We start from the raw sequence: 25,217 nt of genomic DNA on the forward strand, positions 1-25,217 counted from the left end.
CTCAGGTATAAATTTTTTCTTGGTGTTCTGAAAATGATTGGATACAGATAGATGACAAAATGTTTCAGGATGTGTTTCCTGACTCCTTTGCATGTAAATGCTGGCTACACCTTTACTTAACATATAATTACCTTGCTGCTATATTAATGTGCCTGCTAATTATCGTGAAGTCTATTTTGTACAGATCTTGGCATGAAAGTTGGCACAGTGCAACACACATAATCGGGCTAAGTCCCATTCTAAGTTACAAATTTCATGATACTATGATACGAGTGCTAACATTTTGCCATCAGCAGCATAATTCAGCTTGGCAGTACTGTGCTCAAAGAGTGAAAAAAATCAAAACGAAAATCAACTAATTCTTGTTTTAGGCTGGATAATGTTTGTATGTCTGTCATTTTTATCATCAGATAATCTTGATTTCTGAATGATGCTGACTGAGTTAATTCAATTGCTTAATGCATGTCTGTTGTACAGTATTTACAATTGCAAGTGTGTCACATTTTGGGTTAACCTATTCTCATAGAATCCATCACTGCTAATATGTAGTGCACTGTCCTATGTATGACTTGAATGTTTGTCCTGGCAATGCACATAGTGCAATTATGAAACAATACAAGAATCCAATCATCCCAACATGAAGCTGCAGGAAATGACTGATAATCTAGTAGTGTACAACAGCAATGTTTATGTCATCCCATAACATGAAGCATGTCGATGTCCCTCACAGTAACTCAAAGTGCATGAAGGGCATTATCTAAATGTTAGTAGAGAATTAAGTAATTACATCTGGCAATCATAGGGATGTCACATTGTCCTATGCACACATATGCATTTGTTGTACAACCTGTGCTGCACATGACCATCTGTTCCAAACATCTTGCAACTAGTATAGTGTTTTCTAGATTGTGTAACTAGATAGGTAGGAGATTCACTACCCAACATGGAAGACTTGTGTGGGTTTGTGTATGTGTGAGACTGTAACACCCGATGCTGTAACCACTTCCCCTGAGAAGAATACATTTAACTGTTCATACAACTGAGGCTTGTGGAGAAAAGCTCCATTAAACTACAAAAATTACAAAAAAAAAAATACAGAGAGAAAAAAAGAATTTCAGTTTCTTAACAGTAGAAATAGGGTTTTAAAATCATGTAATGGGTAATACAATCCAGACAGAGGTTAATAAAATTTGATTTCTGTAGGAGTGTTATACAATAATAAACAGGCTGCATTTACATATACAGCAATATACAAACTTCATTTACACAGGAGTGATGAAAAGCAGTATATAGTTATAAATGTAGATTGGATTTATTTACATTATTTACAGGATAAGGTAGGAGAGCTGAAGGGTTAGGGGTTGATGACAGTCTAGAAATCTGAGAGCGAAAGAGAGAAAGTTAGTCAGGGTGTGAACAAGAACAGAGCCAGAAGGAGTTATGTGATGTTTTAGGTTGTGCTTAAAACTAGATTCACAGCTGCCCTTTTTTACGGGAATAGGCAGGGAATTCCACTGTCTGGTGTTATAGGACAAGTATAGTGAGTCACCAGTTCTATTACAGAATTTGGACATTATTAGTAGGCTCTGATTACCTGAGCAAAAGCAACATGATGAGGAGTAGTGCTTGAGAATGTTTTGTAGAGAAGGGCATGTGTATGATTTGTTTATTTTTATGAGCAATTTGAAGATGAGTGAATGTAAGATGATTAGTTAGTTCTAGCCAGTTGAGTTTCTTTATTGATAAGCAATGGTGCATATGGCTGCAAATTTGGCTATCTTATAAAAGCATGTCCCTAATTTATTTAGTAGGGTGGTTTGAATGTTGGTTAATATGGGTGATGCAAAGAGAAGGGAGGGGAAAAGGTTGGATGATACTAAGGATTTTCTTGAAAAGTCTGTGAGGTAGGGTTTGTTTTAGTAGAGGAAGCCCAGTTTTTGGTGAGTTTTCTTGATGGCCTGGGTGATATGCAGGTCATATTGTATGTTATTGTCTATTATGGCTCCTAGTAATTTGGTATCTGTTACATTTTCTATGGTGGCGGTATTTGTTGAGGTAATATCAAAGGGTGTACTGGTTGTTGAAAGAGTTCTGTGAGTGAAATGCATTATTTTTTTTTGTATTTAGGATTAGCTGATGAGCCTTTAGCCATGATTCTATGAAAGTGAAGGAATTGTGAGCCATTTGCTAAAGTAGTGGAAGGGTTGAGGCTGAGCAGATGATGGTCATATTGTACTCAGGTGGCAGGCTTGCTTGCTTTGTGCAGGTTGTTTGTGAAAACATTGAAAAGTACTGGGCCTAGAACTGGGCCTAGAACTGGCCCTTGTAGTTCACCAACAGAAACAAGAAGTAAGGGGGGATAGGTACTGATTCTGTTTTATGGACTGTTTTCTGTTGGAGAGATAGTTACAGAAACAAGTAAAAGTTGAATGAGATCATGATAGGGAAGACAGTTAATTGATTAGGAGTTTGTGGGATACTGTGTCAAATATTTCTGACAGATCCATGAACAGGGAGGATATTATGTTACCTTTGTTTCTATTGGTATTTATGGTTTCTGAGAAACTAAGCAGAGCTGCTGTTGTGCTGTGGCATGGTAGAAAGCCATGTTGTGTGGTGGAGTAGTTTGTTGTTGATGAAATAGGTTAGGAGTTTGGAGCGTATGCATCTTTCTAAGATTTTGGGCAGAGGGCAGAGAATTGCAACGGGGCGGTAGTTGAGACATCTGTGGTTGATCCACCTTTGTGAATTGGTATAATATGTGATTTTTTCCAGATAGTGGGTACATAGTTTTCAGTGATAGATCTATGTGTGAGTATTGAAATGGAGTAAGACAGGACATCAGCATCTAACTTAAGGTATTTGGGTGAGAGTTTGTCAGCAGCTGGTGCAGTGATTTGCAGTTTTTGAAGGTAATTTTTGATAATTAAGGTAGGTATTTAATGGAAAGAAAAGAGAAGGATATTGTGTATTGGTGTAAACAGAAAGATGATAGAGTGAATTACATTTTAGTAGTGAGAGGACAGATCGAATGAAGTGTGCGTTGAATTGGGTGACCATGGGGTCTGTGTCATCGTTTTGTGATTGGAGATGGGGTGGTGGTTTGACCGGGGTATAGTAGGATTTTGATGGTTGTCCAGGATTATTTGGGATTGTGGTAATGTTTGCTTTGAAGTGAGTGAAAAAATAGGCAATTGGATTTTATTCAAGATGGGAAATGTCCCAGAGTTTCCTGAGAGAGAATGTTATTACTGATAACTTTGGGGGACTAAGCCTGCCAGATGTAGAGCTTTATAAGCAAGCAATAGCATTAAAAGGAATGACCCTCATGGGAATGTGATATCCCTCCTCTGGGCCTGTGATCAAGGAGCCTCAATCCTCACCACTGACACTAGTGGGGAACGTTCACTGTGAGAAAAATAGACACATGCAGTATTTTCAGATGCAGCTCTCTGCACCAAGTACAATTTCCCTTAAGAGCACACAAGGAATGCACACTCCAGTCCTGGGGCTGGGCTTTCTCTCCAGGCCCCAAATAAGACTCCCCGCTGACCACTATAGAGCTGAGTCTTTAGCCTGGTGTTCCAAGCCAAGTCCTCCACCACGTTCTATGTGAAATCAATGCTCTAAGTTTCCCTGTTCAAAGTAGCTGTCACACACACTCTCTGAGATTTGATTTTCACACACACACACACACACACACACACACACACACACACACACACACACACACATCTGGGAAAGGCTGGCTAGCACAGCTTACCCACTCTGCCACCTCTGCCCAGACTATAAGTAAGATTTACTGCCACCAGAACACATGAAGCCAGCTACTTTAAGGATCTTACCAGGGTACCCAATTACACTTTGTAAAAGTAATGCTTATACAAATGATAGTGTTTAACAAGCAGCAGGACTTTCAGGAACATGGAGCCACAGTGCCACTAAATTAATGCAAGTACTCTCAAAGGTTAAATATTTTCTAAAATAGCAGCCCTAATGAAATGTTTACATAAATTTAATAATGAATAATAAAAAAACATGAAAATACTGAATATCTATTTACAAAAGCACCATTGTTTCAATCACAGGAAATATAAAAAACAACAACACAGATGGAAAGACTCAAACAGATACATAAATAACAACATTTAGCTAATCTCGCTATATTTTCCTTAACTGACTGAAGAATTACTGTTCCTTAGTTACTTACTAAAGAAGGCAAAATGAAAGTGGATGAGTGTCTTGCCAGGTCCAAAAACAGAGTGTCCTCCTCACATCTCTCACTAGTATTCAAATACAATTTCAGTGCTGGCTACAGAATGACATCACATCTTATTACCTGACTCTGTGATTCCAGCACTACCCTCTCACTAGAAACTGAGACAGGATCTGGCACTTTAGCTAAGGTTTATTACTGCATCTGAAAACTGTAAATCAATTCCAAAACTTCCACCCTACTTGCAGAAACTAACAGGCCATTCTCTGGCACCCCAGGGTAGCAATTAGTTAACCCTAAGGACAATAGAGGAGGATCCCAGCCTAGGCTTTTCACAGACATTGCATCTCTGGTTGCATTCAGACCGGGGAGATAAATCTTTATGGCCTAAAATCATTTTCTTTTCATCAGTTACGACAATACAGTCTGACATACATGTATAGTTCTTTATTGTCCAGCAGAACCCACTGTTGATACATTTTTAATACAAGCAACTTTACAAATACATTTTTAACACAAGCATCTGTACTAATCAGTTTGATATTCAAATGACATACTTGTTTACAAAACTCCAGCTAGCTATGCTGGCATATGGTACACATCCACTGCCCTACTTCCCCTGGCACAGCTGGCACTACCTCATGTCATCCCAGGGTATATTAAACTATCATGTCACCTTGAAGAAAATATTTGATGTGATCCAGGAGGAAAGCAACATTGATATGTTTTGGTGGCAGGATTCACTCCATGAGACAGGGGCAGAGTTATTTACTTTAAAGGAAATATGACTGTAGTTAAAAAAATATTCCACGGTCGGGGGAATAGAGTCAAATGGCTATCTTCATTGATCTATGTTGAGGATACGGGTCTAGACAGATTATAAGAGTCAATATTTTGGACAGTATGCTGCAAGGAGAATTGGGATACTGGTATTAAGTATGGCTGACTGAGGGGGTAATGCGTTTAAGTGAATTGGAAGTGATATATAACTTAGAAAGGCAAGAGGTTTGGATGCCTTGGGCCATTTATACAGAAGCCACTAGGCATGAGAATGTAAGAAAAAGACTAAGGCTAATACCAGTACTATTATTATGGATAATTAACTATAGATCTGCAAACAGAGAGATCTTTAATGCATTTAATTTCAGAGGCACATAAGGTATTAACAGAGGATAAAATGAACGTAATCCAGAAATGGGCAAACACATAGTCAGAATCACTAGGAGAAGTAATTGAAATAAAGGTAGGCAGAAAGCCACTATTATGATCAAAGTACACAGCTAGATGTAGGCAGTACAGGATATTTACATGTAAATGCCTCTTAATTTTTTTTACCCCAACATGTCTTCACAGAATGTATGTACAAGTGTCACAGCAATGTAAAGATGTAACACGGGGATGACAAAGGACTGGATTAATATATTCTGAGCAAGCCTGAAATTGGAAAACTATATTTAAGGTTTTAAGAGAAATTATGTTAAATGTTCAATGAGATAGAGCTTACCCCAGTACTCTTTCTTTTTTTTTTGTCTTAATACAATAACAGGAGTAAATATGCAACCAGTAAATCAAGGGTTATTATTTTAGATCTTGCTATTAGCAAACAAAGTGTATAAAAAGAGGGAAAAGGCTAGAAGAGCCTAAGGTACGGGAATTAAAGTACCCAATAAGTTAAATGGCAGTAGAAGTAATAGAGGTTACAGCAAGTGGAAAAAACAAACAATTATTGAGAATAGTCAGTACGGATGAGATATTCAACCAATCTAGATCGAGAGAAGATAAATAGTTGTGCTGAACAAGACTGTACTCAGTAACAAATGTCTAGAACTGGGGAATTGTCTGGATAGCATCATAGCTGAGTATGAATGATATATGTGAGCAATGGCTGATATTTCCAGAATGAACAAATTTTGCATTCATTAAGTTTATTATACAGCTACCTTTTGTTATTTATTGTTATTACTGAGTTGCAATAAGGTTTTATTTAAAATAAAAAAAAGCAATTAGCAATGTGTTCCAGGTTCAGTGAGCATACTTGCAAAGCTACCCCACAGCCAACATATTAAATATGGTACAGCAAGAGAACAATATAGAAGACAAAGAACCAAATGGACATAGGCTAAGTAAATGAATATCAATATGTTTTATTGGTGCCAGAAACACAGAAAAAGTTTGCACAGAAGAATAGATATTGCTGTGCTTCGCCTTTTTTTTTTTTTTTTTTTTTTTTTTGGTATTTTTTTTCATGTTTGTCTGTTAGATTTGATGAAACTAGGAACTTTTTCACTATTTTTTACATTTAGCTAGTTATTCAAGGTGAGTTTGATAACTCTGGTGTGTGACAGTATTGTCCATAAATGGATAGTGTTAGAAATGTAGGAAAGACAAAATAGGTGAGGTTTGAGGAAGACATGCCCAGTGAGGTTGAATAACAGGTTATGGCCCAATACTGTGATCATGAAAATATTGAAAAGATGACCTAACTTCATGTTAAATAAGTAAGGTCTTTGCTGGAAGGAATTAATCATGACTTGTGGCACACAGTAGGATTAATGAATAGATTTTAGATGACTGGAAGTGGACAAAGTTGACAACTGTGAAATTCTGCATGAGCAGTATGTCACCAGAAATAATATCAGTCAAACAGCTGGAGAGGTCAGGCAGAAAGGGTTTGAGACTAGTGGGCACATTGTTTATGCTGAACAGCAGTTCTTACCGGTGGAGGATAAGATTCAGAGAATAAATCTGAGACTAAATGATGTACTGAAGGTGAAGAAGGCAGTGGATCTGCTGGAACTTGTTAAAACAAAAATAGCAATTTGGGCTGTTATCATGAAGAATTCCCTTAGCGTGCAAAAAGCAGGGCACCTGCCATTAATCCAATCTGAAAGGAAAATGACAAATATCATTTAATACAATCTATATGCTGTATGAAAAAGAACAAGCTTTATGGCAGTTGTGGCAGATGGGTTAACATTTTACAGTAGTGGCTGACCATTAAGGGGTTGGGGGTTGGCATGATGTTATAGAGTTTGATTCTCACCTTTGGTCACTGTCTGATTATTGGCTAGACAAATGATCTGTAGAATGATTGCATAGTATTTACCTATAAACCCATATACATAGATTATAATTACTTGGAAGTTCACACTACAGCAATAAATGCACTTTATGGAGGCAATTAAAGGATGTAAAATGTAAAATATAGACTTGAGTTTTCTGGCAGGATTGAAACTGTGTTCATGAAAAGGAATGCTAGTGCTCACCAGCAGAAGGGGGGTGGATAAATTAAAATAGTTGTATTTGTAGTCAATTTATGCAACAGACACAGAAATATGGAATACATGAGTTCTACTTTTTGGAGGATTTTTACAATTTTTGTAGAAGTAAAAAGAGTGAGAGGAACAATATAAACTAAGCGAGACTGGAAAAGTTTTTGTGTGTTCATGTATGTGTTGTGGGTGTGTACTTATGTGCAGGTGATGGCGATTATTGTTTGATGATGATTGTGACTGCTATGAGTAACATGGACTGACATGTTAGTATGTATGTGTGTGTATGTTTCATATATTATTTGGAAGTAACCTGTGTCTACTGGCATCCATTCATGTTTAAAATTTGACTTTATAGTTACATTTGTAGGTAATTAGATTTCTTAGCTAGAAGACGATAGCATTTGGTGTCCCTGAATAGGTTTGCCTTTACTGTATATTGTGCCAAAAGACATGTATTTTTCACTTACTCTAATAAGGCAAGATTATTCCCACATTTTCAATTGCTTTGAATTGCAATTGGGTATTACTGTAAATAAGTTCAACTTTCACTATGCGCTAAAGTTAGGTCATTTGTTTCCACTATAACTCACTTTTTTGGAGTATCATGGTCTTACCAATCTATGTATTCAGCATGGCTACAAGACTATGAACATTACTTGAATGATCATTAGGGGCATGGCAGGCATTTAATTATTATTAAGATGTGAAAGTGTATGTATTAAAAGTGTCACTGTGAATCTATAGAATTATTAAACTACTGTCAAATTTTCAGTGACATATACTACAAGTACAAATAAAATAGGTATGCTATGTCCTAACATGGTCATACTCTACAATGCTAAATTATCACTGAACTTACAGAATGGTACACTACTGTCTTTTATAAGCAGCTGTATGGAGCTATAAACCATTACAGTAGTACATACAGTTTATTTGCATGCTTATAAAGGACTGATAATTAATAGTGATGAGAAGTCAGACCTTAAGGTGCTTATGATTGTAAAGGGTTAATGGAGAGCAGTGAGTGGCTTGGGGTGAAAGTAAAACCAGGAGAAAATAGACATAATAAGCTAGTCCATGTAAAGATTTGACTTTCTGTATCCCTTTCATTTAATTTCAGAAAGTAATGTTGATATTCTCAAGTATTTCACATAGTGGTTACATACTGCTGTAAATACGTTTTTATTACTACTGTATTAGGAGTTTTATTGACTGGTTTTTAGCCCATTTGTTTACTATTTTGAAAAAGATGTAGGCTATTTGAATGAATATAACAAATATCTTAATCAAAATGTAGTTCTTACTGCAAATGTGGGGCTGTATAGTGTTAACTATGAGAGTCATTGAGAAATTATAGGAGCATTTAATTATAGGTCCATAGGTTGGTACTAGGCTATCGGCCCTAGGCCCTATACAAGCCTAGCCATAACAATTCCCTGGATATTTTTTCCCACAGTAGTCCCTTCCCTGGACCCCTGTCTAGCAGGGGACCAGGGAAGTAACACACACACACACACACACACACACACACACACACACACACACACACACACACACACACACACACATCTTTAGTTCTTTGATGATACTTACAATTGTATTCACAAATTTGGGATGTTATGGCCAAGTTTAGTCACATCAGCACAAAATGTAACACTATTCCCGAATCTGCATAATCACATGCCATTAATTTTTGTAATGCTCATAATTTATTTCCACTTTGATGACCTGGTTAGTTCCACTAGGCCAGCAGCTCTTTTTGAGGAGGAGCCCAAGGTGGTATGGCAACTGACTTGTATGCTAATGATTGCATAATGACCCATGCTCTATGCTAATGAAGCAAAAAAAACATGGTGGAGCTACTCAGAAACATAAAATATGCGTGAACACATCATACTCGCTTTAGCAATAAATTCCAATGTACGCTGGAGTACAGCCACAAGAAAACTTTAAAAGATGTTAAGGAGTGCCGTAACCATTGTAAACTTGTATTTTCAAGAGACTTTAACAGAAGGTGCTGCTGCTGCTGCTATTGTCAGACATCATCCATGAAGGTATATTATGTTCAGACCAAACTTGACATACTATGGTCTACATTAAATTGAAATAGTGGGCTGATACAAGGTGAAGTGGAGAGGGACATCATAAAAGAAATGGTAGACATCTGCCAGCCCCATAAGAAGCCCCATGGGAATTATGGAGAACCCATCCCTTTGGATTCTAAAGTATCTGTAGCTTTACATATTTTAACTACATATACTTTTCCAAGACATACAGGGGACACAATGGGGGGTTCACAGACATCTGCCTTATTAATACTCCACCAGGGGACTTCCAAGATGGCTGCACACTAACAGCTTAATTTCAGCTCTCCTAGTGTGAAAATAGAAACTCTTAAAAGAGAGCCAGTGAATGTTTCTTTTTTGTGTAAATTTCAATAACTGACTAGTAAGTGGAGTGTCTGGATGCCAGCAAAAAAGAAATTTAGAGAACCTGAAAGAAAAATGAATCACAAAAGGTAAGGAGAAAACACTGGCTGGGAAGAATCCTGCAGTTGTTAAGTAAAAAGCAGTTCAAGCTCTAGTTTTGGTGAAACACATGATTTCCAGTAATCTAGAGGAAAAAATAAGCCAAATGTGCTCAGAGCTGATTAAAATAAATGAAATGCTGAAGGAGTATATCCACTCATATAACAAAAGGTTGGAAAATTTTGAAGAAGCTTTACACAGATATTTGGATGAGCTGACAAAACTGCAAAAATCAGAGGTCAAAATGAAGAAAATGTTGGCTGTGTATGAGCCAGCTCAAAAACATATATTTTTAAAAAGGGTAGAATTATAGGACACAGCATGTAGGTAAAACCTGAGATTTTCTGCTGTACCAGAGAAACTGGAAGGAACAGATTGTATAACTTTTATGAAAGCACAAATAAGCAACTGGACTGGTATTCCACAGCAGGAGCTGTTAACTGAAAGGGCACATTGTGTGTATGCCCCAAAATTGGCCATGAGAAAGCAACCCAGACCTTACATAGTAAAGATGCAATCCTACCAGCAGAGTTGATTCTGACAAAACTGTGGCAGAAGGACAAATTACTAAAAGTGGGAGACAGAAGAGTGTTTGCTGAAAATGATTGCTCACACCAGGCAAAAGAGGAGCAAATTTATTCCAGCAATCTGGAAATGGTGAGAAGCGGGTGTGAGATTCAAACGATGTTGTATCCAGTTATTTTCAGAATATTTTTTCCTGGAGGGTCAAAATTATTTCTTGATGCAGAACTGCTAAAAAGGAAATACAAAAGTTTGTCTAACAAAAAGTGAGTTATCAAACAGAAGGGGATTCTGCCTCTTATTATTCTGATAATAAAGCCCACAGAGAGACTATCCCAGTGAAACCTTTTCCAATTTTCCAAAAGAAAATGCTTCAGAGATAGAAAAAAACATAAGAGTTGACTAGAAGAACCAAGAGTATGCTGGAAATGAACCAGAAACTGGATTTGGGACCGTAAGAAAAAAAGCAACTTGGCAATTGATGAATAAATGTTGGATTACAAATTACATTTGTGAAACACAAACAAGAAAACCTGGAAATATTGGAATTTTTGGCTTTGTTAAATTGTAGGGGACTCTACAAAACATATGCCATACTTTGTGTCATTACGGTTTGGAAGAACATTTAGGAGATGGGAAGAGGAAGGAAAGAGTTAACTGTAATTAAAACAAAGTTTTGATCTTCACAGTATTTTATAGTACATGATATATCCTACATGCTATAAATTAAAGCAGTTTCAGCTATTTTTGTGTATATTATGGATACTGAACTAAACAGGTGCCCCTATTTTTTTCCTTCTTCCTTTTTTCTTATTCAGATTTAAGAAATGTAGGCATTGCAATGTAAAAAGAGAAGAAAGCCTGGGCAAAAAAGCATGATATAAGAACAATTGATAATGTTTTTCTTACTTTTTCACAGGGGAGTGACTGGATTAAGGCCCTTGGTTTGATCTAATAAAAAGTTTTAAGGGGAAGCAAATAAATAAAAGAACAGTGAATATAATGAAACAGTTTACTCTAGCAAATAAATGTTCAGAGTTCAGTATTGAAGTAGAAGGCAACTGTGTGTTTGGTTCTCATGTTTCTATGGAGGCAATCTGATAAGGGGATGATAAAATAGAATACTTCTTTCCTTCAACGGCAAGGAGATACTGTTTAAGTTGTTTTCTAAAACTGAGAGAGGGATAAAGATAAGATAAAAAGAGACAGCACTTAGTGGAAGTAAAAGTACAAGCTGTACCATGTGTTTTAGCATGGATATCCTTCATCATAGATTGATTCAATCTTGTGAATGTAGCTGTCAATCTAGGGCAATTGTTATTATTAGGAGGGCTAAACTTCATTATTTGAAGATGTGCAAAGTTTTGTGTGTTAGTATTAAGTTAATAGGTTCTAGGGGTGATCTTGGGATGTGTTTGTTTTTGTTTGAGGGTTTTCATTAAAACAAAAAGGGAGAAATTTAATAAAGTCTACATTTTTTTACCTTGTAGGCATTGCGACATGCTGCTTACATGAAAGCAAGCAGGTTTTAGATTCAGTAAGCACTGCTGAGCGGTGCGCGTGCAAGCGCCAACACAGGAAGTTATGTGGCATGCAAATCACCTCATAAGCAGTTGAATCTCATGCAAATGAGGCAGGTAGAGTGATCCAGCAAGCAGATAGGCAACTCTTCAGACCCTGTGTCAGTGTCTGTAGTATACACAGAAAAAATTCATGTACAGGAGTCTAGGCAGACAAAAGGGGCTATAAAATGTAGATATATGGACAGAAATGGCACACCACATACAGATATGAGCAAAACTATCCTTCTGTATGTCTGAAAAAGTAAAGGAAATAAGTTAAATTAATTTTATTTTTTAAGTAATCTGAGCATGTTTGCCTGGTGTAATGCAGTGTGCAAACATGCTTTATAAAAAAAAAATTGGTAAAAACAAAATTAATTTTATGTGACAGAAATTTATTACAGGACCTTGCATGAAGTATCTACAATGGTGCACTGGTGCTGTTGCTAATGTGGCAGGGCTATGAAGCATGTAGTTTCCAGACTGTGAGCATGGATCCCTAGGCAAATGAGGTGGAGTTACCAAATAGCATAAAGGGGTGATCGTATCTGCATAGCCCCTTCATGTAGGCAGAGAACCATGTTGGTGATTACAGAGGAGGTAGCTGACATCAGTGGAGGGTATGTCTAATGACTTCTAAGCTTATTTCAACTTAGCTGTACCTGTTTGCATGGCACACTACCATGCTGAGTGTGTCTTTTCAGGGGAGGTTTGTGCACTAACTTCTAAGCTATGTTTAGTTAAGGGGCACATGTTTCAGCGTGTTTGCATGTCGTGCCACCATACTGAGCATATAAGTCTGGGGGTGTGTGTACACTAAGTGCTAAGCTTTCTTTACCTATGGAGCACATGTTTGTGCAGTGAGCCGCAGTGCTGAGTGTATCTAAAACGCAATGACATATTAATTAGTTTTGACCCCTGTTTAATTTAAACTAGGGTGATTAAATTATGTTAATGATATACTAGACAGGTGGAATGCATCACAGGTGGCCAATCACACAGTCAGCACCTACAGCATACACCCTACAATCTGATTTTTCCCCATACTCTGTACCATTGGAGCACAGACTTGGGAATTTTAACTGAAAAAATGCTGGGGGCTGCTGCAGATTTGCTACATCTGTATGTGCTAGATGCTGAAGTCAATGCTGCTGTTACTGACAATAGGATAAGCTAGAGAAGGAGAAGAGTGTTCAGGCCCAGGGTAACCTTCCAGGAGCTACATGAGCTGGAGATTGTAGAGTGCTACAGGGTGGACAGGGACATACTACAAGAACTCACTGAGCTCTGCTGCCCTCATCTCAGATCCAGAGTGGAACCCATCCCAGTGGAAACAAAGGTATGTGTAGCCCTTAGGATACTAGCTACAGGTACCTTCCAAAGACCAAATGGGGACATGATGGATATCTCACAGGCATCAGCATCCAGGGTACTCCACCAGTTCCTGGATGCTATGCTACCACTTACCAGTGAGCGCATTTCATTTCCCCTCACCCCTGAGGCAGGGGCATACCTCTCATCCTGGAAACATCAAAAATCTGGACAAAGGCCCATGAAAAATAGGTACAAATCTGTATGCTGATTAACATAAAATTTGCATACATAATTATGTAACCCCACCCAGTTCAATGCAATTGTGGGGTACCAACTTTCAAGCACAAACTGAAATACAGACAACCAAAATATGGCCCAAGCCCAGACCCTGTAGTAAATATTTTTTTTTTCTTTTGAAATGTGTAGCAATGATGTTCACTGGGAAGGGAGAAGATGATGAACCTTAGGATTTTGTTTTTGGTGACTTGCAGTATGTGAGTTTTCTGGTAAAAGTAGGGCATTTAATGATAGGCAATATTCTAATCTTAGCACAAGAATATTATAGTTTGCTAGGACCTCCAAAAGTTATTCTCCATGGCCTACTGATCAGTGGCATAGCTTCAGTTTGTACCGCCTGGGGCTGTACAAGTTTGCTGCCCTTCCTCCCCTCACAAAATCATGCTCAAATGGAGCCCCCAACCCATACACAGCCCCCTCCCCACAGCCATTCCAACTTCCCATTACTTTGCTATTTCATCCCATTTGCCATAAACACTGTAATGTGCGTACTGCTTTATTTCTACGATGATTATCTGGATAAATTGGATTTCATTTAAAACTTTTATTTTATATTTTATAGCAGAAACACTAATAGACATCTGTTAAACAAAGGCATACAGTCTCACAATGAAAATAGACTTAGCATTAAAACTTCCCTGGCCTTGAAACTCACATTCATTAAAACAGCATTGAAACCCACAGTCAAAGAAAATGCATGTGGCCACTGGCGAATAAAGATTACCTTTGGGCTGTTTTCTAATCATAGGTCCCTTGCACATGAAACATACATGTGTTCTTTGATACACTTTCCTGATTGCATTAAATTACATTCCTTGTATAATATAGCACACTTGTTAGAGCGCATTTTAAATTTATTGTTTTGAACATTTTTACAGTAAGCAATGAAACAAAATGCATGAACCAATGACAAAACTGCCCAATTCAGAACATTTCCATCATAAAAGACTACTCAAACTTCTACAGTCCACCAGTATCAGTAAATATGCACAATCTCTGCAGAAGTAAAAGTCATTAAATAATTCCACATTAAAGAGATCTGCAAGATTTGTAACTAATGAAGAGGCTGCTGCTAGCAAACAACTTAATATTTCATTGTTTTGTCTACAAATAAAGTGCCTGTTGATCTTGAGGAATAAATTGCCTATGTTACATTAAAAAAAATTATAAGGTAGTAATATTGCAATAGGGAATGGATGGCAAACTGATAACAGGTTCAAAGTTACTAGGTATCTCTGTGAAAGAGGACATTCTCAGGACTGCAGCATCCACCAATTCCACCCTCTTTAAAAGTGCAACACAGTACAGTAGCAGCAATCCATCTACATACTGTAGAAATAGAACCCACAGCCTTCTGCATCAAGAGCAAGTATTCTACCTGTTGTGCTACATAAACACGCACACACACACATGCACACACACACATGTGCATGCGCACACACACACACACACACACACACACACACACACACACACACTTCTGGCTGTAAACACAACATAAGTACTGCAAATGAAAGCTGGCTGGCAGTAAAGTAACAAACATGTAAGACTGTAAAGTAACAAACATATAAGACACAGACAGCAGCTGTAGCTAAGTTTCAAGGGAAATGCATTACACAATGAAAACTGCCATTAAGTGAAACACAAAGCATATTCTTTCTGGGAATGCAAGCTGGTTATAAAGTAATGAAAAAAAGGCATATTCTACATTCAAATGCACACACACTTCAGCTGGCTGTAAAGTAATGAAAAAAGCATTATTTTAACTGCATTCAAATGCACACACACCTTGTTCCTGCCTGCCAATCAGTACTGTAAAGTAACATAAACAAAGCATACGCGTACAAATGCAAGCTGTAAAGTAATGAAAAAAGGCATTATTCTGACTGCATTCAAATGCACACACACCTTGTTCCTGCCTGCCAGTCAGTACTGTAAAGTAACATAAATGAAGCGTACACGTACACATGCAAGTACACAATGAAAGCGAAGCATATTCTTTCTGGGGATGCTGTGGCTGTAAAATTGGCTGTTAAAATCACAATGCAGCTGCACAGTTTGTCTTACCGGGAATGCTAATTATTCTGGCTGGCTGTTGCTTCTAAGTGCACAGTTAAAGACTGCACAGTTCGAAGTAACCATGGAATTCAAATGCTGTGTTCCTGCAGCTGGCTGGTCATTGATTCTAAGCATATTCCTGCTCCCATTAAGTAAAAGACTGCACAGTTCAAGCAATAAACTAACCGCAGAATTCAAATGCTGCTTTAAGCAGCTGGGGAACTGCTGCACAGTTTGAGCAGTAAACCGTGGAATCCAAATGCTGCTTTAAGCAGCTGGGGAACTGCATGCATGCACGCTATGGCCCAGAATGTGAATCCCTCAATTCCAACAGGCTGGCAGGATGTTCATGGAGCTGACGTCATTGCACATGCCTCTGCATGTGATGACGTCAGCTGAAAAACAAAAAACACTTTAAAAAAAGCCTTGAAATTTGGAAATTAAGGGGTGCCACTCGGGAATCATGACTCCCCATTATTTCCAATACTGGTAAAGACCAAGAAATTCAGTACAGTTGAGAGGTATAGGCAAGGGCCAGCAATATGCAACACTTCTACCATGTAGCACACTACTCTGAGGTACTGGGTGCCATAGACTGCACTCATGCACACATCAAGTCACCACCCGGGGAGGAGGGTAGAATCTACGTCAACTGCAAGGGATACTACTCCATCAACTGCCAGGTCATGTGCAATGCCCAGGGGATTATCATGAATGTGTGTGCTGGCAGCCCTGGCAGTTATCACTACTCCCATATCTGGCAGACATCACAGCTGTACCAGATGTTTGCTAGGGGGGACATCCCACATGGCCATTTACTGGGGGATGGTGGCTACGTACTGGAACCGTGGATGATGACACCCATCAGAAATGCACACACACTCAAGGAAGAATGCCATAATGAGGCACATGCACAAGCCAAGAACATCACAGAATGAGTGTTTGGGCTTCTGAAGTCATGGTTTTGATGCCTCGATATAGCTGATGGGACCTTGCCCAGCAGTACTCTCCAGCTATATGTGCACATGTGTTCACAGTATGTGCCATGCTACACAATATGATCCTGTGGAAACAGCTGAAGCAGAATCAGCAAAGGAAAGGGATACACAGCCCCCATCAGTGCCTAGGTCACCACAGCCACAGTCACAGGAGGACTCAGAGGAGGAACCCCTTGATGATGTCCCTGTAGGCAGACGTAGGCATCCCCAGTATACCCTGGCTTTGGCTAAGAAACAATGCACAGCACATTCACTAGCAATCTAGTGCCTGTAGGGACTTACACCTTACTCCTACTCACATGCATATATTAAAATTGTTGATGTCAGGCAACCCACACAACCTGCACTTATCCATGTATTGGCTGTGTACTGTTGCATCACACAGAGTCAGCCCTGAACTACAGTTAAGTCAACTGCTACATTTACAAGGTAAGTTTCTAACCTACACACTACTTGTAAAGATTACTACACTATGGTGTTGTATGTATGGATTTGCTGCATTTATCCAAGGAAATATAGTGGGCTATGTGGACAGAAGTAACATCCACATGAGACTACAGATACCCACTCTAATAGTACTTATACCCTAATAGTCACTAGGCGTCATGGTTGGCATATTCACTACATCAGTCAAGGGAGATGTTAAGCAGTGGAGTCACATTATATTTGGACTACTGTCTATCCCAGCAGATCATGTGCTGTTGTTCCCCCACCCCCAACACAGCAGTGTTCCCATATAACTGCTTTAACAGTAAGTCAGCAATGGTGTATCAGCAGACCAGGCAATCTCAGGGCTGTAACATAGTACCCGATCACACATTGTATGTCTCACATAACACAGGAATAACAATGTACATATTTATGCTGTTGATTGTGTGATGAATGACTCCTCTCTGTCTGGCAGCCTGTGTGGTTCAGTGGACTAGGGAAGTTAGAATGGGTAATGGTGTTCATGGCTCTAATCTGGAAGTAGTCACATCTTTTGCCTGTGACGTATTAATATGTTGATGTTTTCACAGACTGTCAGTCTGTGTGTGGTGTCATTATGAACCTCAGTCACATATTAAGTACAACAGACAGCTGGGGAATGCCAGAGACATTTTGAGTGAAGTGCAGTATTGCAGAAACAGGGACAGGTTTCATTGTCTGTAACACACAAAATCCCAGATTGGAGTACAGGTGGGTGTGGCCTAGAGTCACTTTATAAGTATTGACAGTCCCACTGGGCACGCCCATACACTTAGTTAAAATGAGTGCAATTCTGTTGTCCCTTCATCAAAATGACCTGTTATGTATAGATATGTCTATACATACAGACATATACATATACATATCTGTCTGTCACTATCTCTCTCTCTCACATACATAGCATAGCTATCTCTATGTAGTGTCAAATAGATATATACAATATATATAGCTATATATATTAAAATGATAAATAGACTCTCCCCATATATCTACATAACACATATACATATACAGACACACAGCTACATTTATATATACTGTGCATCCCTGTTATAAACATAAATATGTGTGTGGATGTCTGTATTGTCCTACATACCCTAATAATGGTGAGTAAATCTGCACTATTACACATCCATACTGTTGCTCAAATGATCCAAACTAAGGGAGCAACAGTACATAATCCACTTACCTACAGACACCTATACCTGCTGGATGTCATCACATAAACAGACACTGGTGAGCAGTTGTTGTAATGTATAATGTTGCCAGCGCACATATGGGCAGGGCACATTGTTCCTGTTCACAAGTTTGCCTGTCTAAGTGCAAACAACCACATATGGCCATACTGGTATCTGTATGCACATTGCTAGTATAATAACCGTTATCTCACTGCTAGGATACTAGATGCAGATAACAGTACAAAACAATATCACTCTGCATTCCACAGATGCTGTTCAACCCAATTCTAGTTTGTGTAAAGCACAAGTGCTGTGCCTGCAACCACATATCCAACAGATTTAACGTGTGGTGTGTGCAATAAGTACTGTGATCTATCGTGTATAAAACTAGATAGGCAGGGGTTCTAATCTAACTCCAGGCCACTTTGTGCATTTGTATAAATTCCCCTGTAAAACAACTGACATGCCCACATGCTCTATCCACCCACAATGGTTATACACGTTTTGGCCCTGTAACTTGCTGCTGGCTTCCAAACTGCCCTCTTCTACAAGGCCTGATGATGTTATCCACCTTAAGACTACCAGCTGAAAGTGTCGTACCAGGCTTAAGCCGTGGTGCATGCAATAAATACTGTGAGCTCCACTCCAGGCTACTTGGTGTGGGTGTATGTCCATATGGCATAAATATGATCACCTTGGTAACTTAGAAATAGGTATGATTTTGCAGTATTTTATTTGTAGCATGTGATGTGCCCCCCCAAAGGACTGACCACAACAAGGCCTGCTGATGTCATCAAGGATAATATGTCCTAAACTGATAGTACTAGCAGACAAGAGGTATGTTGCATGCATCACATACTGTGATCTATAGTGTGTACCATTACATAGGTAAGTGTTCTCATCTACATACAGACAACTTGCACTACGTGAATGCCTTGGTGTGTCCTGCATGCAGTGACTGGAAGTGGTGCTAGCCTCAATGTAGCCATGTTTATATGTGAGCCTGTTAGAGCATTTTACATCATGTTATGGAACCATAGGAAGTTTGAACTTCACTAGCATAATGGCCATACAGCCCTCACAATCATAGACATCTTTATACCTGTAGTTACAGGGTCAGCACATATTGCCCCAGTCCAAGAGGGACACAGGCAGATATTCACCCAGTCAATCATACAGATGGCATGTGCTGAGGTGCATTGAGGTGCTCTGTGTGGTGGCATTAGGCAGGGTTCTGTTTCAAGGGTGTATTTAAGTCTGCTAGACAAATCTCTCCCACAAGCATGTAGTACTAATGCCACATATGAAGTTAATGTCCTTGCAGTGAGTTATCCATCTACTATGCCTCCTACATATAGGCAGCATATGCAATCAAGCAGGATCACACATTGCCCCATATGCAAGGCAAATATCACCCCTGACTAGTCTATATGCTACAGGTGACAATGATAACCATTGCATATGATCCCCATTGAACACATAATGAAGACATGAAGTGTCCTTGTGAGGGGCCATACCACTGTGTGCACTTGCCAGTTCTGCTTGGAAAGGTACATCAACAAATGGTCATTGCACTCATATATTGGCATGCTGAGGGAAGAATACATGGAGGTTATGAGTATGTCACTTACAGGTGACTGTGGCTTCAGCTATGCCATATGATTCCTGCCATACCACTGTAGAGACATGGTGATCTGAGGCACATTAGATGTAAACCTGTATGGCTAGTTCTTTCACCCCTGAGTATACACATCACATGTTGCAACCAATGTGCTACTTACCCGGTACATTTGCATGGAGTTTATGGCCATTAGTATGTCAACAGGCATATGTCCACAATACCCTCTTGCGGGATAGTAATATACCACAGAGAATCCAGTTTCCAGGCATCAGCCAACATTCTTAGCCACAATCATTCAGTAGTCACGTGCATTGTGGTTAAATGGATTCCAAGCAGTAGAGGACCCAGGACTGTGCCCTGTTGAGCACTACTGCTTACAGATCAGCTATTGGAGGTGGATGTCCCTGTGTTGTGTATGTGTGCCATCAATGGGCCACTTAGTGACCCCTACAATGACAGTATTGTGGATGCTTGAATGGTTGCTTTGCAAATGTTGCCTGAGCAGGCAATATAGGCAGATGGCTTGGCTCAGTCTAGAGAGTTGTACATCCTGATGTACCCTCACCCAGGTCCTTGGTGACTGCTTTGGAAATATCCACCATGTGTAACAGTCATGCTCCCCCTGAGACACATCCAAACTGTGTACAGTCAACTGTGTGTTGATCAGCACCATGATGATTGCCCCATGGGCATACAGATATGGATACTTAGACAAAGAGGTGTATAGTTATGTTAGTCAGTGGATGCACCACCTCTATGCTAGGGTATAACAGTTGCCATTGTCCATTCAGCTGGTGTACAGCCAGTAGTGTCAGTATGATTGCAAGGGTTTCCCAACGGTGTTAGTATTGTTAGTATTCCTTGTCAGATCACATGTGGGATGCAGCCTGGAATGTTAGCATGTGCAATTGATGCTGTTTATCTTCCAATGAGAGGCCAGTTACGAACTGCTCTGTAAATATGGAAGTTATGGGACAGGTTGTAGAAATGTCATGTGTCACATGTGGTGGAAACAAGGGGGTGTAGTTGATGCAGACAGTGTGGGAGTACAGGTTAGGTATGAGTACAAATTCAAAATATGTGGCATCATGACATATGAGATCACTGACAAACTGAGCATCTCTTTTGAGGTCACACATGTAACTACACTGTGTATTGTGGTTCTGCTTTGTGTGGGTGTTGTCACTTACCATGTCTACACAACATCACAACACCACTATGTGCTTCTTTTAGCTGAGGAGGTAGTGCCTCTATGTTGGGGGGCACCCTCATCCTAATTATGCCACAGCATTGTCCACCTGTTATTGTACAGCCTGCTAATGGCAGTTGTCCAACAGTCAGGTTTGCTGAGCCATGATGAGCCAGTGTCCCTCCTGTCATGTACAGCTGAGTTCATGGAGTTGTAATGCTGCTGACATAATGCATAGGTGTAGAGCTCTGCATACTTGCCTGTCCCATCTGAAGGGGGAGGTGCAGTCACGCTATGTCAACCATCCCACAGGAGGTAATAAATGGCTTTCTTGACATATATGTCTGTATTGTCTGCAAGGGAGGGGTACATGCTGGTAGCTCTAAGGAGACTGATCTGTGGCCAGATCCCACCAGGGAGGACCTCACATTGGGGGGGGGGGAGACTGTACTGGTCACCCATATTGATAAACACATGATGCAATACATTGGTTCCCCATGTGGGGATGTTATTGTACTGCTGCAGGGCATTGTAGGTAAGGACCTGGGCCATCCTTTGGGCAAGTGAGCCACAGCACGAATAAGCAACACAGTGTTTACATATTACACTTCCCTGACATGTTTGTCTGTGCTCTGCACAAACACCTTGTATGACTCTCTTCTTGCAACATGCTGGAAGTAACTGCAATACTTATTTGCACAGAGGACATCTAGCATGTAGTGCCAAGCGGTGTCCTCAGATCTCCGAGTCATGTCACCTGAAATGCCATTATATGAGTAAGCATGGATACAAGCACCGACACTGTCATACACCTAGTGACACTGGGCCAAATACTGTTACTTTTGCTCAAGCCCAGATCATGTCTACCGACTGTAACCAGTGGAGCCCATTGACTGTTAAACTATTCAATGGATGTCGGACATACGTCTCACTTCACCAACCATGGCCTGACAAGGTGTATGACAATATTAGGCCAGCAGGCCTTGCTGGAAACTGTGTACATCATGTACAGAGTGTTATGTCAGCTGGTGGATAGGCAAGCATTTGACAGTCATGCTGAGGGAAGATAGCATTGGGAGACCTATGCTTCAGTGATGCCAGTCACCAGTGGAGTTCACCATCCTCCATTATTGGCATATCTCATCTACCTATTCCCTCTCTGCAGTCACAGCCACTGTCAGTGAGCTCTGACTGAGTACATTAGCAGGTGATTGCATAATAGGAGCTGTCACATAATCCCACACAGAACCAGCAGTTATCCAGGATGGCCTAAGATACAGCCAGTTGTTCTCTGAGCCACTGACAAAGACTAAATGCTAAAGACTGCACAATACTATCCTGTGGGAAATCAGCCACCCCTGCAAATATTGTAGTATCCACACCTCACACACAGTTGAGCCATTACACATGGAGTTATGGACACAGAGAGTAATGTAGCCTTTGACTTTCACTGGTTGGTAAGATGTGGGGATGCATTCACTATTGTATAATCTATACTGACAGGCTTGGGATGTAAATCCCAGACTGGTATTGCTATACTAAATGTGGCAGTCATCACATCTATCAATGTGTGCAATGGCACTCTTGCTATGTCACTACACAGGCATATTGTACAACTGTAGCAGCCATACAGGTTCCATGGTACACCAAAACACAGTGTAGATAACATGTCCTATGGAATCAGTGTCCCGACCATATATATCTAGTCTGTCTCCTAAATGCTTTGGAGGGGATGTGTATGGCTCCATACAGGGAGGTGTCGGATCCCACTGTGTACCTCCCATGTATCCATGACAGGACTAACATATGTCTCACCTGTTCTACACTCCTGCAACATCACTGTGGTATACACAGTATATGCTGGAGAGACAGGTATGTAACACAGACAGTACACCCTACATGAAATAGACCCCCCCATGCATGTGAAGCACACATCTGCTGTGACACACATCATGTGCAGGTTACACAATAGGATGCAGAATATGACAATCATAACTGATGTCGGGCAACTGTCTGTACTGGACAATGGATATTTGTAGATGGATCATCTCCATCACCACAGCTTGTAGATGTGTTAGTTCCCAAAACCCTGGTGACACTTATCAGGGGTAGCAGACCTTTTCACAGGTTAGGGATGCATGACTACGCAGAATGCTGCCATTGTCTTTGTTAGTGTGTTATACACATATGAACCTATGGAACCATGCACTTATAGTGCTGCACCTTGCTGACAACATATTTCTGCTGTGCTGACATGACATCCTGTGCTGCTGTATTGCCACTGTGTATCCATAGGTTATCCCAACAGATTCCTAAAACAGAAACATAAACAGGTCCTTGACAAACCTGTCATTATGTAACTATACAGCCATTACAACATCATACAACATAAGGTACACAAAAGTATGTGGCGTATTTGTGACAAATACCAGCATACAGTATCTGTCGGTAACCACTACAAGTGGCATGGCAAAACAACACTGCATTACACAAGTAAATGTTAACTAATATAGTCATCCTGTGCATCAGACACATAGCCTCATTTCCCTGCATCAATGGCGAGAATGACAGGGATGTGGCACAGGTATCATCACTTGCACAGAGTGTTGACAGCATGTGTGTGAGTCAGGAAGGGAAGCAGGTAAGATGGACCATGGAAAGGTGCATTGTGTGCCTGTAGGTGATCTGCATTTGACAGTGGTGTGTGAGTCTGTGCATGCACACAGTCAAGCTCAGTGCTAGCCCTACATGTGTGGATGTTGGACAGCTTTGGACTGTACATGGTATAGTTGACAGTGCACTGTCTCTAGCCCCAAACAGGGGCTCTGCCAGGAATTGAACTGGCACCTCCATGCCCAAGCTAAGAAGCGGTGCTAGTATCTGATGGTTACTGCTGTCGGCTGCGGCCGTGTCCCCCACAGGAATGTCAGGGACCACAAGCCCATGGCCTCCCACTTTGTGGTGTGGACAGAACACTTCCCTCTTTAGTGCTGGATGTACTGCCATTATAGGAACATGATTGCACACAGCCACATGGACTCAGCAGATGGGCTTGCTGATCGACGTCCACAAATCTGAAGCTCAACTCCAACCACACATTCCAGCACAGACAATGTGTGGTCCAAGACAGAGACTGTCTAAGCCCACCTTCTGTCCACTGCATCAATGAACCGATCAAGGGTGTCCCCAATGCGGTCGAGGCAGTCACAGATGTCAGACTGTGCTGCATCCATAACCCTAAGCATATGTCTGGTTTTCTGTTCAGAGCATGCCTGTGCTTTAATGAAGGCCCAAAACATGCGCCAAGTTACCCATGATGTGACATCTGCAACAGGTGGTGGCCAGACAGCAGGCCTCCTACAAGCACCCCTGTCAATCTGCCTGTGTGGGACCTTGCCAGCTTTCTGGCTATGGCCAGTGTCTACACTCACTGGAGCCATAGTTGCCCCCAAAACCCCCACCTGTGCCACACTATGACCACCATAATCATCACAGTATGAGGAGACACTGACATCAAGTTGTGTAGAGGACAGACACGACCCCCCTCCCCGGCCACTTGTGATAAGAAAGGAAAAATCAGTACATTAATACCTGTACTATTATGCTCTGCAGTACTATGTTGTGATATATGTAAGGCTCTATGTACTGTCGTCACAATGACAGACCTGTTGAAAACCCAACCTCATATAATAGGACATGAGGACAGTACTCTTCCCACTAACAGCTGTATTTTTTGAAAATAACATCTCATTACACCGCAATCTCATCAGCAACAGTGAGGTACACTGTTGACATTTGTGTAGACACAGTTGACACATATGACACTCTGTAGTGTCCTGACAATACCGTCACATCTATCAGTGTGGTCACACCTACAAGGCATTGGTATGACTCTAACATGTGTACAGTCAGAATATATGTGTGCAGTTGGCAATCATGCTGACAGTACAGCAATGCAGGCAGCAGGCTTGGAATGGCAGTCTAGGGATTA

This window comes from Protopterus annectens, chromosome 1.part0 (genome assembly GCF_019279795.1).
Source record: "Protopterus annectens isolate FY-2018-M chromosome 1.part0, PAN1.0, whole genome shotgun sequence".
Classification (NCBI taxonomy): Eukaryota; Metazoa; Chordata; order Ceratodontiformes; family Protopteridae; genus Protopterus; species Protopterus annectens.